We start from the raw sequence: 17,079 nt of genomic DNA on the forward strand, positions 1-17,079 counted from the left end.
CTCTGTCTCTGTATCCTCTGCAAAGTGTCACATAGATCCAGAGGCTTGGTCAGACACAGGTCCAAATACTTTGGCATGACCGTGGTGACACTCTGCCCTTTCATCACTAGAAACTGAATTTGCTTATCTGTTGTAGAGCTGCTTCTCTCATCCACTGTGTAATTAATTACCCCTTGGTTCAGTTCATATAGAAAAGCCAACATAAATGTTTATTTCCTTTATTTACCAGTTTTTGAAATAATGAATTGGCTCTCTATTATTTCCCAAAGGTGACCAATTAGTTTTGTTTTGTTTCTTTTTCATTTCATTAGGAACTTATGATTTAAATACTATTCATGAGCTTCAATTATTTGCAAATACTATACTTACTGAAATTCAGATTTTCTTAACTTTGGCCAGTGGAAGCCTCTTAAACGTGATTCCTAATTCTTCTTGTTATATCATAGTAGTTTTGATAACTTTTTAAATATCTAGTATGGTAAGATGTTCCACGCCCACCATGAGCATTTCCTGCTCCAAACTTGGAAACAGCCATTTTTCCAAGAAGTCCTAGTCTATATAGTGGACAGTGATATTTCAGGGTTATAATCTGAGTGATCTGGATGTTCCTGGTACTGGGCTAGTCATTGATTTTAGTCCTTTGCTGAGGACAGCATTAGGAAATGTGTGGATATATGTGTGGTTTTATAGTCTTTATCTTCTTTTCCCACACAGAGTATCTTTGTTCTCAATAACAAAGGAAGAATCGGAATATTCTATAATTACTCATTTATATTATCTCACATTAAAAATACAACAATCTCTTGCCTCACATTTCTTTCCTTGAATATCCCAAATATTTTTATCCATTTTCTTATGGCATGTAAATTGTTTGTGAAAACTATAAATACAGAAAAATGATTATTATAAAAGTCAGGAAAAAACTATGATGATAATCTAATTTTCTTCCTCTTTTAAGTCTCTATTTTCCCAAATACCCAATTTTTTTTTTTTTTTGCGGTACGCAGGCCTCTCACTGTTGTGGCCTCCCACGTTGCGTAGCACAGGCTCCAGATGCACAGGCTCGGCAGCCATGGCTCACGGGCCTAGCCGCTCTGTGGCATGTGGGATCTTCATATGAACCCATGTCCCCTGCATTGGCAGGTGGACTCTCAACCACTGCACCACCAGGGAAGCCCCCACATATATATATATATTTTTTTGACTTTTTCATCCCCCACATATTTTTTAATTCACTATATTTACTAGAACATTTCTTGATGTTGGTCATTCTCATTCAATATTCCAGGTATATAAAGTGATTTCTATTGTGTTTTTAACTGTGTAATTTCAATGTATATACATTTTTCTATTTTATGAATTTTATTTTATATGTAGCTATTGTATTATGTTCTCTTACTGTTCCTTTTGCTTGATTAAAAAAAAATTCAGTATGTTTGATCTTATTTGCCTCTCTTAATATTTGTGAATTTCTTTTGGATCCATTTTGTCTTTTTGTTATTTAGATTTTTAATATATCTTTTAGATTTTGAAATAGTTTCAAACTTATAGAAACATTAGAAGTACAATACCAATAACATTATTTTTCCCTGAAACTTTGGATATATGTTTTTTACATGGTGCCCACTATCAGCATATAATTTACGATGTATTTCCTCTACAAAAGTACTTTGTACAATACAATCACAATCAACTGTCAAAATCAGGAAATTAACATTATTACTGTCTATCTTTCAGCAGATTCAGTTTTTGCCAATTATCCCTGTCAAAACTTTCTCAGATTTAACCAGACATACAAGCTAACATCTTAAACTAATACAGTTTCATGGATGCTAACAGTATACATATGAACCTTGGGTCAAAGACAAGACATTTTTACTCACACTACAGCAAGCAACGTGAACTTCATGTTTGTGTCAAATTCTCTTGCTCCCCAATTTCCATGGAAGTGACATGGTATGGCTTAGGGGGATGCTGCCAATGCAATGGAAACATACCACAGATGAAAAACTTTGAGCCAAGGAGACCTCAATATTTTTGTAATGGGCTGAAAACTATCCTCTCTAACCTTTGCCCTGGAGAGAGACATTATTCTTTTAATTAGTTATCCAGTTAGCAAACGAATTTGCTATCTGCTTCAAAGAAAAGTACCATCTCTGAAAAGGTAAAAGTACCATCTTTGAAACGATAAAACAAAATAAATTACGTCAGTACCTTTGTTGACAAGATGTGGAAAAAATGTGAAAGACTCATGGAAAATTGTCTGCTGACATCCCAAAAATGTATTTATGGGTTGTGTCTCTCCATTCTCCTTCAATGGACAGGAGTTTCTCAGTCATTCTTTAATTTTCATCATCTTAAGATTTTTGAAGATTACAAATTTGGTATTCTGTAGTGTGTCCCTCAATTTGGGTGGCTTTATACTTTATCATACATAGATTCAATTTATGAATTTTTGGTTAGAATATTATAGAAATAATGATCTATTCTTCACGTATAATATTAAGTTTGTCCCATAACTGATAATGCTGACTCATCACTTTATTAAAGTGCTATCTCCCAGATTTCTTCATTCAAAACTACTGTTTTTCTCATTTAATTTAGTAAGTATTTCATAGGAGCATACTTTGTATCTTGCTTCTCGTCAAATACTTGCCATATGTTTTATTACCTACTAAAGATTTTTGCCTGAATTCATTATTTTGAGGGTAAACAACTAATGGATTTTAAACTTCATTTTCCAAATCTACGTTTATTTATTGGCATTCTACTTTAAAGTTTTTTCATTTATACATCCATTTATTTCTTTATGTGAGTATGGATTCACAGATTTTGTTTAATGGATTGTAATCCCTTTCTGTCGTTACTTAAATTTTCCAATATTTGGCAACTGAAAGCCACTTCAAGCTGGTTGCAGTGTCTTTTGACAGTTTTACAGTCCTGACATATTATGGTGTAGGACAGTTTTTAGAAAAAAAAGATCCTGGCAATAGGTGGGCTATTATTATTGGGTGTTACTATCCACAGGCATTTGCAGTGGACCAAGATCGGAAATATAGTGTACTCATATATTTATTACTATATCACATTTATTAATATATTTATTCCCACAGCTACCTCTATATTTGGAAAAATATCAGTTCATACTGATAAATTGCAATTCAATATCCAATACCATTTTGGAGAAAAAGGGGAAGGAAAAGGGAGGACAAAGGCAAGGAGAAGGGATGCATTATCTCATTTTAATTTTGAAAATCTTCCTCATTTTTATCTAGCATTTCTCTTTAGATGGTATCTGTGATGGTTAGTCACTCTTATGTTTCTTCTAACTTATTCTTCATTTCCAATGAAAAAAATCTAATTCCTTCTTGAGTTCTCCATCTTATTTCTGAAATTTTCAAGTTCTTATGTTTTTTATAAAATACATTTTACTCTTTTTTATTATCTTTGGGAATATTTTGAAATAGTACATTATAGTTTACATTTGCTTTGTAGGCATGTTTTTCTGGAATGCTTTCATTGTTTGCAGGATATAATTGTGTACCTTTATCTCCTTTCCTCATAGTGACTTTGATGAGGATTTGATTTCAATATTTTCTGCTTCTCATTTTAATGTAAAATTGGTCTTCCTGGATTTTACAAATGAGATGTGATCCAGGTTAGCTTTTATAAATTTGTAGAAGATTCAAGAGTTTGCAAAATTCAAACTACTCCAGTTGCTTTGGACCTTACATTGTACCTTCCATTCATGTGCAATTTGATAGGGAGAAACTCCTCCCATTTCAATAGCTGTTGTCACATTGGCCTGATTTGTTCTCCAGTGAATTTCTGTTGGCTCTTCTGGGGTTCTCATATTTTTCTAGTTTATCAAGTAACCCTTTAATTACCTTCAGTTCATTCTGCATAGATGTTGATACCAGGCAGGTTTTTTTTTGGCTGTTGGTTGTCTTTATATACTTATATTTGGAGATTTATGGGGCAACCCATGTTACCATAATTTGGTGCAAATGTTGCCCCATTATTTTTCAGGTTTGCTGTTTTATTGTATTGTCTGCTTTCATGTGATTATATGGAAAGATTTAAAAATTATGTCACTAATGCCCCCAACATGGTCCTAGAATCCTGTGTTAATACTTTTAAACAGTATCTTTCATAAAATGATGAAAGTTAAATGATAATTATAAATATTATTTTATAATTTTGAAGTATTATAGGCAAAAAAAATCAAAGTATTCTAAGCTTTTTACTCTACAAGAAAATTTTTCTCCATAAGAAAGTACAATTTAAAAAAATGTCTTGTTGACCCTAGACTGAATTGCTTTCAAAATAGAATAAGTTTTATGGAAAACCAAATTTACATTTTATCATGAAGAAAACCTACAAACAAATAATATTTCTATTTTTCAATAACTTCTGCTAATTATAGTGCTTGTTCATTGTATGAATAATTGATTAAAAATGCATGCATGAAGAAAATTTACATATATTTACAAACAACATTATATTGCACATATAACCTAGGTTATATGGCATATCAACCTGCCTATGAATATTTTCCATATCAAATAAGTATACTTCTAATTGACAAATGTAGTAGCCTGGAATTAATTTTAGGTGTAGTATCCACTAGGTTGCTTATTTTATCATTTTGGAGGAGTTGAAATTTGTACATAAAGTAGATGGCAACATGCTATATGGTAAATGTTGAAAAATTGAATAAATGTAAATACATGTACAAGGATGGAATACATCATTGAGCCAGCCCTTACACAATTTTGAAAGCAGAAACTCTGTCCTGAATGATTTGATTTCTCTTGTTAGTTTTAATGAGCTTTATTTAAAAGGGAATACGAATAGATCCAATCACAAAGAATTTTGTGCACATTATAACAGATGTACTTAATAGATATCTATAGAACATTACATCCAAAAACAGCACTTTTTAAAGTGCACATGGAATATTCTCCAGGATAGATCATATGCTAGGCCACAAAACAAGTCTCAATAAATTTAAAAAGACTGAAATCATATCAAGCATCTTTTCTGACCACAATGGTATGAAACTAGAAATCAATTACAGGTAAAAAACTGGAAAAAAAAAAAACACATGGAGACAAAACAACATACTAAAAAACCATGGGATCAACCAGAGAAATAAAAGAGGAAATCAAATAACAGCTTGAGAGGAATGAAAATAGAAACTCAACTTTCCAAAATCTATAGGATGCACCCAAAGCAGTTCTAAGAGGGAAGTTTATAGCAATATAGGCCTACCAAGAAACAAGAAAAAAAAAAAACTCAAATAAAACCCCTAATTTTGCACCTAAAGGAATCAGAAGAATGAACAAAGCCCAAAGTTAGTAGAAGGAAGGGAATAATAAAAATTGGAGCAGAAATAAATGAAATATAGTCCAAAAAAAATAGAAAAGATCAATGAAACTAAGACCTATCTTTGAAAACTATAAGATGTTGATGAAAGAAATTGAAGACTATACAAATAAATGGAAAGATGTGTTTATGCTTTGGAAGAATTAATATTGTTAAAATTTCCATACTACCCAAAGCAATGTACAGATTCAATGAAATCCCTATCAAAATACCCATGGCATTTTTCACAGAACTAGAAAAAAATAATCCTCAAATTTGTATGGAACCAAAACAACAACAAAAAATCAAGTAGCCAAAGCAATTTTGAGAAAGTACAAAGCTGAAGGTATCATGCTCCCTGATTTCAAACTATAGTGCAAAGGTAAGCAAAACAGTATGGTACTGGCACAAAAACAGACACATAGATAAATGGACCAGAATAGCAAGCCCAGGAATAATCCCATGCACATATGGTCAATTAATCTACAACATAGGAGGCAAGAATATACAATGGGGAAAAGATGGTCTCTTCAATAAGTGATGCTGGGAAAAGTGGACAACTACATGTAAAAGAATGAAACTAGACCATTTTCACACACTATTTACAAAATTAAACTCAAAATGGATTAAAGTCTTAAATGTAAGACCTGAAACCATAAAAATTCTAAAAGAACACATAGGCAGTATGCTTTTAAAAATTGCTCTTAGCAATTTTTGATCTGTCTCAGGCAAGGGAAACAAAAGCAAATATAAACAAATGGGGTCAAATAAAACTAAAAATCTTTGGCACAGTGAAGGAAGCTATCAACAAAACAAAAAGGCAACCTACTGAATAGGAGAATATATTTGCAAATTATATGTCTGATAAAGGGTTACTGTCCAAAATATACAAATAATTCATACAACTCAATATCAAAACACAAACAATGTGATTAAAAATGGACAGAGGACCTGAATAGGCATTTTTCCAAAGAAGATGTACAGTTGGCCAACAGTCACATGAAAAGATGTTCAATAGCACTAATTATCAGGGAAATCCAAATCAAACCACGCTAAAATTTCACCTCATACCTGTCGGAATGGATATCATCGAAAAGATAAGAAATAACAAGTGTTGGTGAGGTCGTGGACAAAAGGGAACCCTTGTATGCTGTTGGTAGGAATGTAAATTGGTACATCCACTATGGCAAACAGTATGGAGGTTCCTCAAAAAATTAAAAATAGAACTAAATATGATTGGGCAAATCCTGGGTATTCATCAGAAGAAAAGAGAAACACTAACATGAAAAGATATGTGCATTCCAGTGTTCATTGTAGCATTATTTACAATAGACAAGATATAGAAGCAACCTAAGTGTCCCTCAGAGGAATAGATAAAGAAGCTGTGGTATATGTAATGGAATATTACCCAGCCATAAAAAGAATGAAACCGTGCCATTTATAACAAAATGGATGAACATAGAGGGTATTATGCTAAGTGAAATAAGACAGAGAAAGATAAATACTGGGTTTTCACTTATGTGTGGACTCTAGAAGACAAAACAAATGAACAAATAAAACAGAAACAGACTTACAGATATGGTGAACAATCTAGTGGTTGTCAGAGGGGAGGGGTTAGGGGATATGTAAAGTAGATGAAATGGGCTATAGAACTATAAACTATAATTATAAATTAACAAGTCACAGGTATGTAACGTACATCACAGGGAATATAGTCAATAATATTATAATAACTTTGTATGGTGCATAGTCTATAAAAATATCAAATCATTATGTTGTACACCTGAAACTAATATATTAGAAGTGAAGTATACTTAAAAAAAAAGAACAGAATTATAAAAAAAGAATCATGTGGTCTACAATGTTTGGAGCAGTTGTCCTTGGTGTACACACTTTTTATGTGCTTTTTAAACATACTCAGATTTTTAAGCTCCCATATACAAATAGGTATGTTACAAAGTTTAATGGGCAAACTCAAGTCCTATCACATACACACACACAAATTATAGTTAAGTTTTCTCAAAGCAATCAGAAGTATATCCATTAATAGAATTCAGTAAATATCTGTTATACCAGGTAACATTATAGGTACTAAAGTTATAACATGCAGCCAAATAGATAAAAATTGCTGTCCATATGGTATTTATATTATTGTAATAATAAAAATATATAAATTATATTGGTTGTTAGAAGATGGTAAATATTTTTAAGATACCCAAAGGTAAACAAAGTGTGACAATGGGGGTTGTTAAAATTTTACATAGGTTAGAGAAAATCTCACTGAGATGGTAACTTTTGAGCAAAGATGTAAAAAACTTGAGTGGATGAGTCATGGAGATATTTTCAGGAAGGAGTATCAGTATGAACAGCAGAGGAAAAGGCCCCCAGCATGTGCAGTGTGCTCAAAGAACAGAAAAGAAGGCACCCTCCAGGAGCTGAGCATAATTGGAAGGCAGGGACTGTAGAAGAGATGAGGTCAAGTGGAAAATTTGGGGGAGACCAAGATCATATAGAGCCTTCTAGGCTATTGTAAAGATGAGATTTTACTCTGAGTGAGATCACAGATCGTTCAGAACTTTGAGCAGAAGGATGATATAATCTCTTTTTAATTTTTAAAAGATCACTATCACAGGTGTGTTGAGAATAGAATATAGTAAAGAGGTGTGAAAAGACAGGGCTACATGTGTGGAGTCCAATTGGTTAGATAGAGGGATAATCCAGGTAAAAGCTGATGATGATTTAACCAGAGTGGTCTCAGTGGAAGTAGTGAAAAGGAGTCACATTCTTTGTTTTTTTTTGTTTTTTTTTTTTTTTTAATATTTATTTATTTGGCTGAGCCGGGTCTTAGTTGAGAGACAGGATCTTTGTTGCCACATGCAGTATCTTCGTTGCTGCATGTGGGCTCTTTTTTTTTTTATTAATTTTTATTCAAGTATAATTGCTTTACAATGTTGTGTTAGTTTCTACTGTATAGCAAAATGAATCAGCTATAAGTATAAAAGTATATCCAAAATAGGTAACCAATGAGAACCTACTGTATAGCACAGGGAACTCTACTCAGTGCTCTGTGATGACCTAAATGGGAAGGAAGTCCAAAAAAGAGGGGATATATGTATGCAGGATCTTTAGTTGTGGCATGCAAATTCTTAATTGTGGCATGTGAGATCTAGTTCACTGACTAGGGATTGAACCCAGGACCCCTGCATTGGGAGTGCAGGGTCTTGGCCACTGGACCACCAGGGAAGTCCTGAAAAGAAGTCAGATTCTTTATGTTGAAGGTGGAACCAACAAAATTTCTTGATGGATTATATGTGGTGGTCATCTAATTTAATGTCATGGGTGTGTGACATGTACAGTTGCACAGGGCTATAAGCTCAGAAGGACCTTACGTTTGATATAATGCTTTGTTTTGCCATCTTCAAATAATTTTATCTTTCATTGTGTTCATCTCTGGTAACAGGGGAAGGCAAGGATATGTGTATAGGTATTTGTAGATACACAGAGATAAAATAAATTGGTAGCTTTCTCTTCTGATTAATTCTATTTTCTCAGTAAAAAGGTATGCAAGTTCATCTTTTGAAAGAATGGGGAAGCTATTAGAGATCTAAGGAGAGAAGAATGGAAATGATTTCAGCTCTGTTGTCCACTACATCAGAGAAGTCTTTTCCAAGTTCCTAAAATATTTATGCTTTTTAGCACCATCTTCTTTTTTCTATATAACTTTACATTTTATTTGTATGTTTTGTGTCATATTTAACTTGTCTGTTTCTCCCAGTGGATTGTAAACCCTATAAGGGTAGACTTTCTTATCAATCGCTATGCTTAGCAGAGTGTTTTCCACATAGTAGACACTAAATTAATAGCTGTTGGAGTTTAATTAGACATGTGTTTCTTGTGAAACTGTTATTTTGTGTGACTGAAATATCAGAAGAATTTAAAAAGATAAATGTCTCAAGCTTCTAAGTCCACTTTCTTCAGGATATCCAATTCTTTTCCCAGGTATTGTAAAGTCTAATCATTTTCATGCTCACATCTAGGTTTCTGATTCCCCCAAAGGAAACAGAAATTGTGATGTCTCAATTATTGGAAGTATTTTGTTTCTGTCATTCTACTTCAACACAGATGAGGAAGTAAACCCCTTTTCTTGATGTTTTATCCCTGAAATCAATTGCACAGACACTTTATATATGTAGGATATCTTAATGGAATTATTGGTGAGATGGTTACAGTATTTATATCAGAGCGATGCAAACAACTATAAATAGACTAATTCACTGGTCACACTTCCATTAGAATTTTCATACTGATCATCTATAAAGTAACAGCCTCTTACCTAGTTGTTGGCCTATTTCTGTCTCCTCCTACTGACTCATCTCTCTGTTATAATCCACCACCAAATGCCAAACCTTGGCTCTCTTTGTTTCCTTGTAATTTTTTTTCAAAGTCTTTCTGAGTTTAAATGTCTTACTAAGGTACTTTCCCCACATAAACAAATTTCTAGCACATTAGGGACTGTAGGTTCAATCTATGGAATCATTTCATCCTACTATACTAGCATAGTATAGAAAACTAAATCTTCTTAATACTTTGTAAAAGTATATCAGTTTCTTATATCCCCACTTATATTTCAAAAATATAATCTGAAAGAAGATACTAAAATGCCAACAGAATTAGCATTTTCTGCCTGTTTTCTATTCAAGTGTTCAAATTAATTAGAGATTCATTCCATACTTCATTTAAACAAGTTATTCATTCTTATAGATATCCAGAAAGGATTTGAATTGTCCTGGGAATCACTCTGCCACATCCTAGATACATGCTCCATGAAGAAATTGCATCTTTTTTCCAGAAGGAGCCTTTAAACACACATACCTATACTTTAATGCTATTTTATTTTTAATTTTAGCGTTCTCTTTGTGGAGCTGCTGCTACACATTGGTGGAATCTAGTCACTTTTCCAATGAAGCCAGTGGCTGTGGGCAAATTCTACCTACTACATAATGTGAGTTTTGCTTCTCTGTTCCTTGGTGTCATGTACTTCTTCATTTTATGACATAAGCTTTTTTACATTGTTTTTAATTTTCTTTTGGTCATTTAAAAAATTTTCCAGCTTGGATTATTTTTTCAGATGCCCTAAGAACTCATCATCCTTTCTAATAAGATGAAAGGTGAAGAGGTACTTCTTAAAACCTTTAACATTTTCCACTAAAAGAAAACTCAGTTTGCATTTAAAGCACACTTAACTGGTATTTGCCTCAGGTAGGAATATATACATAGCACTAACTTTAAGTTTATTGGAACATTTCCCTCAATATCTCTACCCAGCACTTCATGGGGGAAACTACAGTCTTTTGTTAATCTCCCTAGAATGGCTTCTGATAATAACTTTGGAGATTGTTCACAGGTTCACACTGCTATTTTTGAGCTGGTTTGATTTTGTTTCTTTTCATCCTTTCTTTCAATACCAATTTAATGGTGAATGTTGATAATAAGGTTTCAACTATTTAATATACACAATCTCAAATGCATAGAACCCAACAATCTCTTATGTCTTCTGAAAACAATGCATCAATATTTGAAGAAAAATTATTAAAAATAAGTTTCTGCTTAATACTAGAAGAAACCAAAATATTTTATTCTAAATTCACAGGCTTTGCTAAGTATGGAAAAAACATGTTTACCACATGTTTCTATATTGATCATACCACCTTCTATATTTCCAAGGGAGATTCCATTCACTCTTTTTTAATAAAATTCTGTACATAAAGAATAAATGTGCCAGAATAAAAGGTTGGAAAGTAAACAACAGCAGGTTACCTTTGAAATATAATACTTGAAAATTTAGTCATGAAACTTTCAGTGACCTTAATGATGATGTTGGAACTAAACCTCCCTCTGCTTTATTAAATCTACCTTTATATATAAGTACATAGTCAAGACTAAAAAATATGGTCTTAACTGACTCCATTATGCTGGGATGTTGCAGGAAAAGTGATGTGATATGTATTCTTTATTGTAACTGCATGTTAATACTGTGTCTTCCACTGTCATATGATAAAGTGATTCTTCCAGAAGCAGTGTATGTGTATGTGTGTGTATGTGTGTGTGAGAGAGAGAGAGAAAACCAGTGTGAACAGCTGCATATTATCTCAAGATAGCATAATATGTATCTTCTGACCAGTAGATTACATGTGGCAGCATGCACTGAGGAGGGAGAAAGACAGTGCTCCTTTGTAATGATGCCAGAGTTAAACAAATATCTACAACCAGAACTGAAACGGGAACCTACTCCTTTAACAAGGGGAAAATACTATTCCATTAATCAACCTACTTATTTTTAATTTAGTGTTCTCTACTTCCTTTTATCTCTAATCCCAGTTAATATACTTACCTGCTATGGCAGCATGTATATATTTAATTTTTTAAAAAAAATCTGTGCCTCTTAATGATTTTCTCTCAACCTTTCTTTTATTATCTACCCTTAAATGGTCAAAGCCAGTTTGGAGGACATGCAGAAATATAGACTGGCTTTTTCTGACAGATTGAAGAAGTAGTTACATGCTTTATGTGTACATCAATTGTGGTACGTGTGGATAGAACAAGGTATTTTAACTGTAAAGAGCTTGATCAGCCTTACTCCTATTTTCCTTCCATCTGGGTTTTTTCCACCTCCTAAAGAAAGCTCTCCTTAGACTACCAGGGGGCACTCTATGTGTGGTAGCCCATTGGTACCTTGAATTTGACAAAGAGTTCTGTCTAGTAGAGGCAAAGGAAATAACTTAACAAACTAGAATTTGGTTATTGTAACACAAGAGAATGAGGAGACAGGAATAAAATAACCAGAGGTATTTCATAGATGCCACTGGAGGAAAATCTTGCTAGAATATCCTTGGTTTCTGTTCCAGTTCATAGATATCCTAAAACAATTTACTTTTTCATGGAAGACTGAGTGCATCTGTGGTTATTACAACATAAAAGGCCTAAATAACATGCCCTTGTTTCTATAAATGTGACAGTGGAAGCAACAGGCAAATCCTTGATTCAATTTTGGAATGATTATAAAATCTAGGTTAGATTCAAAATAAATGGAAAAATAAAATTAGTAGGTTAAGAGGCTTAAGTTTGGTGAAGTTATGGTTTAAAGTGATAACTGTATTTTTTTTTGCTAAACTTTGTACAATTGACCATTAAAAAGATTAAAATGTTTAATTCGGCTTTTCATCTTACCATTAAATTTTTGTGCTAAGATTTTCCATTTATTTAATAATATTCTTTTACACTGGTTTAAATACCAATTCATTAAAATATCTGTAGTACTTATAGTTTTCAATTACTGTAGAGCAAAATATCTTCTTAGGAAAATTTCCACCACTGGCAGAAATACTAGATACCACTGAATTCAAACAAAATTGCCATTGAAAACTCCAGGATAATGTGACTCTATATTTTTGTTTGGAACACTATATTTTTAACCTTCTAAGGACTGATAAATTTTGCTGTATATATATAAATAAAGAAAAATAAGCTACCACTTGCAAATAACATAGACAAAATCAAACAAAAAATCACAAGCTGGGAAAATGTTTACAGCAAATTATCATAGACATTAATTAAAGGGTCCTCTCTCTACCATAAAAAGATCACCTGCAAAATAACAGCTACTTTCTAACAAAATGGGAAAATGGACAAAAATTTAAAAAAACAAAAAGACATTTAAAGATATGGAGAGATGTCCAATCTCATTCATTAAAAGAGAAATATAAACTAAAACTACATTGAAATACCATTTTCACCTCTAAGATTAGCAAAAGTTCAAAAGCTTGATAACTCACACTATTAGCAATGATGCATAAAATCTATCAACATTCATTCATTGCTGGTAGAAGTGTAAATTGGCACAACCCACATGGAAAGCAAGTTGGCAGCCTCTATCAAAAGTACAAATGTGGGCTTCCCTGGTGGCACAGTGGTTGAGAGTCCCCCGTACAGGAGACACGGGTTTGTGCCCCGGTCCGGGAAGATCCCATATGCTGTGGAGCAGCTGGGCCCGTGAGCCGTGGCCACTGAGCCTGCACGTCCAGAGCCTGTGCTCCACAACGGGAGAGGCCACAACAGTGAGAGGCCTGCATACTCAAAAAAGAAAAAAAAAAAAGTACAAATGTACTTTTGACCCAGAAATCTTAAGAATTTGTCCTACAAATTGTAATCACTGTATAGAAAAATGACCTGCAAAATTTTATTCACTCATAGTGTTGTTTGTTATAGCACAAAATCGGGGTAGTATCTAAAAGCCAACCTATAGAGGAATTGGTAAATAATTTTTTTTTTGTTATTCATACAATGGAATGCTATTTAGCTGTTAATAAATGTAAAACGACTTTTGTGTTCCGATGTGAAGAAATCTCTGAGAGATATTATTACATGAGAAAAAGGAAGATCCAGAACAGTGTGTCCAGTGAACTGTGGAAAAGAGAAGGGAAAAAAGCCCAAATTGTATATGCATGTATATGCATAAAACTATTTGGAAGAATAAATAAAAAGTTAAATAAAATTATATACAAAGAGAAATAAAATTAGAGGGACATTTACAACTAGGTCATCAGGGGACATTTCCATTTTCATCAGATTCTTATGCCAGTAGTAGACATGACAAAATATATAGATGGAGGAAACTATAGAGTGGATATGTTCATTCATTCATTTAACAAATGTTTAGGGAGGATTTGTTATATGCTGAGCACTGGCATAGACATTAAGAATATAAAGATAAATCAGACAAATTTTGTCCTCTAGAAGCTCACAATCTAAGGTTGGAAATGGGGAAGACCAACCATGTTATTATAATTCATTGTGATCAGTGTTAAGATATCAATATGCACAAAGTGATACATGCACTTTGGAATATGGAAGAATAATTTTCTGAATTAGTCATCTGAATTCTAATGCCTCCTGTATGGTGTGTGTGTGTGTGTGTGTGTGTGTGTGTGTGTGTGTGTATATATATTTATATATATATATATTTTAATGAAACTTTATTTAAAAAGCAGCATCTACTTGGTTCCTAACATAGTACTTGGGACACAATTTAATAAAATTGTGCTTGTTTTGTTTTTATCCTCCCAAAGTATAAATGCCTGTCGAATAACAGATTTAATTTTATTTAAAGAAACTACCAAACTTTGTGGTAGGCTGTGAAGAAAGAAAACCGAAAGAAAAGTAGCAGTGTGATGACAAAATAAATTCTTTAGTTAACCTGAAAAGAAAACGTCTCTTAAACAAGACATTTTAATTTTTCCTTTGACTCTCCAGTCAAATATAGAAGTATACTTATAAAGAATACTACTCAGCCTCTTAAGAGAAAATTTTCTCTAAATATACTGCAAACCACTGTCAAATTCAGAACTACTCTGTATCCTAAGGAGAATGACTGCAAATATGAAACATTTTGCTTCATAGTCTTCATATTAATTTGTATTTTTATGCTAATATTTTGTTGTCCAACTAGGTAGATTGGGAAGAAAATATTATCATTTTTCTTGTTAAATATCCATCAAAATTATTAGTACTGTTCTGTGTCTAGTTAATAAATATGATGATGTAGTTAAAACTGTGCTATGATTCTCTGAGAGGGAGAAATAATCCTTCCTCTCTTGGACTGCCATTCTCAGTATATATTGTCAGCTGTTAGAAAATCACATCACATAAAGAAGCCAGAGACTTTTAGATCATGTTGTCAGTTGTTATGCTCAGCCAACAGAAACCATAAACTCTATTTTACATGGAAGAGCTAGACCAATGAATATTTTGCCCTCTTGATTTTCATGGGAAACAGCTTTTCAAGAAGTCTTCTTGAGGTTAAGCTGTTCTGATTTTTTTTTTTTTTTGAGAACAGGTAATAATCTATTTGAATACATTGGTGGTAAAATCCATAGCTGTAACATAAGTCATTCATTACAGTTGGCAATTCATGAGTAACAACTAAAAACAACTGACACAGATTGAACGTTTGCATGTCCACAAAATGTTTGTGTGCCACCAATATGATGATATTTTGAGGCTGGTCTTTAGAAGGTAATAAAATCATGAGGGTGCTTCTGAATGGGATTAGTGATTTTAAAAAGAGACCCCAGAGAGGGCAGACAGCAGAATCAAGAACTAGAATTCTGCAGACTGTGGAACGAAAACCACATTCATAGAAAGATAGACAAAAAGAAAAGACAGAGGGCTATGTATCAGATGAGGGAACAAGATAAAACCCCAGAAAAACAATTACATGAAGTGGAGATAGACAACCTTCCAGAAGAATAATTCAGAATAATGATAGTGAAGATGATCCAGGACCTCAGGAAAAGAATGGAGGCAGAGATCAAGAAGATGCAAGAAATGTTTAACAAAGACCTAGAAGAATTAAAGAACAAACAAACAGAGATGAACAATACAATAACTGAAATGAAAAATGAGAAGGAATCCATAGCAGAATAACTGAGGCAGAAGAATGAATAAATGACCTGGAAAACAGAAGGGTGGAATTCATTGCCACAAGCAGAATAAAGAAAAAAAAAAAATGAAAATAAATGAAGACAGCCTAAGAGACCTCTGGGACAACATTAAAGGCACCAACATTCACATAATAGGGGTCCCAGAAGGAGAAGAGAGACAGAAAGGACCTGAGAAAATATTTGAAGAGATTATAGTTGAAAACTTCCCTAACATGGGAAAGCAAATAGCCACCCAAGTCCAGGAAGTGCAGCAAGTCCCATACAGATTAAACCCAAGGAGAAACACACCGAGACACATACTAATCAAACTGACAAAAATTAAAGACAAAAGAAAAATTATTAAAAGCAACAAGGAGAAGCAACAAATAATATACAAGGGAACTCCCATAAGTTTAACAACTGAATTCTCAGCAGAAACTCTACAAGCCAGAAGGGAGTGGCATGATATACTTAAAGTGATGAAAGGGAAGAACCTACAACCAAGACTACTCTACCCGGCAAGGATCTTATTCAGATTTGACGGAGAAATCAAAAGCTTTACAGACAAACAAAAGCTAAGAGAACTCAGCACCACCAAACCAGCTCTACAACAAATGCTAAAGGGACGTCTCTAAATGGGAAGCACAAGAGAAGAAAAAGACCTACAAAAACAAACCCAAAACAATTAAGAAAATGGTAATAGGAACATACATATCGATAATAACCTTAAATGTGAATGGGTTAAATGCTCCAACCACAAGACACAAGCTCACTGAATGGATACAAAAACAAGAGCCATATATAGGCTGTCTACAAGAGACCCACTCGAGACCTAGGGACACATACAGACTGAAAGTGAGGGCATGGTAAAAGATATTCCATGCAAGTGGAAATCAAAAGAAAGCTGGAGTAGTGATACTCATATCAGATAAAACAGATTTTAAAATAAAGAATGTTACAAGATACAAGGAAGGATACTACATAATGATCAAGGGATCAATCCAAGAAGAAGATATAACAATTATAAATATATATGCACCCAACATAGGAGCACCTCAGTACATGAGGCAAATGCTAACATCTATAAAAGAGGAAATTGACAGAAACACAATAATAGTGGGGGGCTTTAACACCTCACTTACACCAATGGACAGATCATCCAGACAGAAAATTAATAAGGAAACACAAGCTTTAAAAGATGCAATAGACCAGATAGATTTAATTGATATTTATA

Source organism: Pseudorca crassidens, chromosome 5 (assembly GCF_039906515.1).
Source record: "Pseudorca crassidens isolate mPseCra1 chromosome 5, mPseCra1.hap1, whole genome shotgun sequence".
Taxonomy (NCBI): domain Eukaryota; kingdom Metazoa; phylum Chordata; class Mammalia; order Artiodactyla; family Delphinidae; genus Pseudorca; species Pseudorca crassidens.